The following is a 3,821-nucleotide window of genomic DNA, read 5'->3' as shown; positions in this document are numbered from 1 at the left end:
ACACAACCGGAGGACTCTGCACCAAGAGGGAGACTGAGGCTGCTGATGGAACTGGAGAGCATATCTCTCCTGCAAGGCTGTGGTCTATGTACAGGTCCTGATGTTGAGTTACCCTGAGCGGCAGGGTGGGAGTCGTAGCAGACATCGTGTCAGAGCAGCTGCAGCAAAAGACAGCTGTCCCTGAGGAGAGGAAAGAAAAGAAGACGGACCCCGAGGAATAGCTACTGGGGATAATTTGGCCAGACTAATAGTGCCTCAAGCCACCTCTTCAATAGAACAAAATGCAATAATTACGGTTCACAATGATGACCTTGAGTCATCAAAAAACCATTTAATCATGTTCAAATAATTTTGTTTCCAGAGAGTTCATTTCAGTTCAACAAATATTTATCATCAGCTAATTACATGTTGGGGGCTCTGAGCACACTGGGGTGAGCTTGGGGGAGGGTGTGCTAATTTGAGCAGTGAGACTGTCGCCCTGAAGTAACCCGTCGGTGAGGATGCATTTGATGGCAAGAAAATGACAGCTCTGCCTGGATGTGCCGGCCTCACACATGGAGATGCAGCGTCAAGGCAAATTCAGGCTCGATTCTGGACTCAGGGACTCCATGACCGTCCCCCGCCGCTGCCCCCATCTCCGCCTGGAGCTCAGCTCTGCCTCGCCCAGCTGTGTGGAGCGCAGGGGTCACGGGATCACTGCTGTCTGCACCAGGCCTCCTTCTCCTCTTCTTTGAGTTAGGGGAGGACAGAGGATGTTTATGAGACCTGTTTTTAAAACGGAAGGCTTCCTAGTCATATCAACAAAGGGCTGGATCCAGAGGGACCAGGGCAAGGCCCTGAAGCAGAGTCAGCTGGTGGGATTGGACCGGGGACTCCGCTGCTCACCTGTGCCCAGGCCTGGAGGGTGCTGCCGGTGCAGGAAAAGTACCAAGGGAAGAAGTGGCGATTTCCCACCCCGCAGGGAGCATGGCGGCTGGTGGTAATGAGCACATGAGCTGGAATCAGAACCGAACCTGCAGAAGGCTCAGTGCTTATTCACCCCTTCACCATGACAAAGACAACTGTGACACTTCTGGAAGATGTCTGTTAAAACAGATCCTTATAAGTTCAGAAATGCAAAGGGAAGGAGAGCCTTACAAAGAACTGATGGGTTACTAAATAACAGTAATAAACACTGAAGCTGATTCTTATGGGGGGGCCTTCCCTGTCGCCATAAATACACACCAATTAGCTTCTCCAGAGCGGCCCAAGATGCACTTGGGGTGGCTTTTGGTGTCAAGTGAGGGTGGAGACACATCACAGAGAACAAGCCAATGCATCCCAAGAAATGGTTCAAATTGAAAGCCTTACCCTTTGTCTACAATTGTAAACAAAATATCACTTTGTTAATATGCAGGTCCCTTCGGAAGCTGAAACTGTCTCCCTAACAATACATAAGGAAATATTAATTAGAATAAATAAATGCATAAATACACAGCTGAGTCAAAAAAAAAAACCAGGAAGTCCTTGCATGTCAGAAACAAACAGGGAGCTCAAAGCTGCCTCAGAGAACCCTTGGAATGGGGGCCTAGGCTTGGGGTTAGGTCAGCCTCCATGAGAGACCTGTCCCCTGGCTTTGGGGCTGTCGTGAGAATGGGCCTCGCAGACTCCAGATGAAGCGTGGGTGGGAGGTCTGGGGTTGCTGGTGTTCTCAAAAACTCATGGCATACTCTTGTAGACACCAAGCGGCCCGGGGGCTGCCTCCATTTGAGACCTGGGCCTCCCCGGACAGCCCACACTGGCTGAAAGACTCTCTGAAGCTTAACCAAGCCTCCCTAGCGTCCCTTCCCCCAGTTTCTCCCCTGGCTTCTCCCCTCAGAGGAGCCTTCCATCCTGGCTCCATGCTGGCCAGCCTGGCTGGGGCTCTCCTGACTTTTCCGCACACAGACACTTCCCCCAGTGAGACCCGTGCTGGTGTCTGCTTCATCAACGGCCTGGAAGAACTGTTTCTGCACCATGTGAAGTGAGAGGGCTTCTCACTATGGAGGTGCTTGAGGAACAAAAGAAGACCCCATCTGCTAGCCTGGAAAAGCAAGAAGGTAGCTGGTCATCTGCTAGAAGCTTAAAGAAAAATGTTTCAAAAAGATCCTACAATAACAAATACATGGAACCAACCCAAACGCCCATCAATGATAGACTGAATAAAGAAAATGTGGCACACGTACACCATGGAATACTATGCAGCCATAAAAATAAATGAAATCATGTGCTTTGCAGGGACATGGATGAAGCTGGAAGCCATCATTCTCAGCAAACTAACACAGGAACAGAAAACCAAACATTGCATGTTCTAAATCATAAGTGGGAGTTGAACAATGAGAAAACATGGACACAGAGAGGGAAACATCACACACCAGGGCCTGTTGGGGGGTAGGGGTCAAGGGGAGGGAGGGCAGTAGGACAAATACCTAAGAAAAGAAGGGCCTCTAAGGAAAGTGACAAAGAGATAGTCAGGTGGACCTCATTAGCACTAAGGGGGCCAGAAAGGAAGTATGATTGCCGTATCATACTGCCAGACGATAATGGTCTAGCGAGAATTCTGTACCCAGCAAACTGTTATTAAAGGGTTAGGGTGGGGTAATGAGCAAAAAAAGGGTACTAAGATTAATTGACCTTCACTGAAAAACTCACCAAAGGATGCACTTGAGTAAGGAGAAAATTAACCCAAATAAAAGGACTGGATGTAATAAGCAATAGTGAACAAGGAAAGTGGAGAAACCCTTGATTAATCTAAGCACACTGTGACTGTGGCAACAATAGTAATCAAGATGAATAATTTGGGGGTTAAAAGGAGGTAGAAAAATATTGAAAAGAATAATATGAAAGTTGAGATGTCCTTAGAGAGTTGGAGTAAAGAGTAGAGATATTGATTAACTTTAGACTTTTGTAGGTCAAGTATGCTTGTTGACATTTTAAGGGTAATCACCAAAAGAAAATAAATAGAATACATAACTTACATACAAACAGGGGAGAAAAAAGTAATAAAAAAGTGATCAATACAATACAAGATTGAAAAGGAGAAATAAAAAGAGCAAAGAACTGGCATGGTAAGTCATGAACACAAAATAATATAGTGGAAATAAATCCAACCGTAATACTAATTATCTATCAATTGTTCAAAAATAAAGAGTTCTCAGAGTCCATGTTTTTAGAAATCAGTCATATAGTGTCTAAAAGAAACATGCACAAAACAAAAATAACGTAGACAGATTGGAAGAAAACAAATGGACAAAAGATATGCCGAGTGTATCCATCGGAGTCCCACCCACAAAATAGGCAGCACAGAGAATAATTGAGGAGAGGCTGGGTGTGGTAGCACACACCTGTAATCCCAGTATTTGGGGAAGCCAAGGCAGGAGGACTGCTTGAACCCAGGAGTTTGAGACCAGCTTGGGTAACATAGTGAGACCCTGTCTCTACAAATGATAAAAAAATTAGCTGGGCACCGTGGTGTGTGCCTGTAGTCCCAAGTGAAACCCACATCTCTACAAATAATAAAAAACTAGCTGGGCATGGTGGTGGGAGCCTGTAGTCCCATCTACTTGGGAGGCTGAGTTGGGAGGATCATGTGAGCCTGAGAGGTCAAGGCTGCAGTGAGCCATCGTGGCACCACTGCACTCCAGCCTGGGCAACAGAGCAAGATCCTGTCCCCAAATTAAAAAAAGAATAAGTATGACTGAGGAGAGTTAATGTACAAGCTATTTCCGGAGGGTGGTGCAGCTGCAGGGCAGGTGAACACCAGCAGATGCAGGCTCCGGGTGTGAAGGGATGGGAAGCAGGGA

Source organism: Mandrillus leucophaeus, unplaced genomic scaffold (genome assembly GCF_000951045.1).
Source record: "Mandrillus leucophaeus isolate KB7577 unplaced genomic scaffold, Mleu.le_1.0 Scaffold89, whole genome shotgun sequence".
Lineage (NCBI taxonomy): Eukaryota > Metazoa > Chordata > Mammalia > Primates > Cercopithecidae > Mandrillus > Mandrillus leucophaeus.
The sequence above is the reverse complement of the archived record's forward strand: the minus strand, read 5'-3'. Positions refer to the sequence as shown.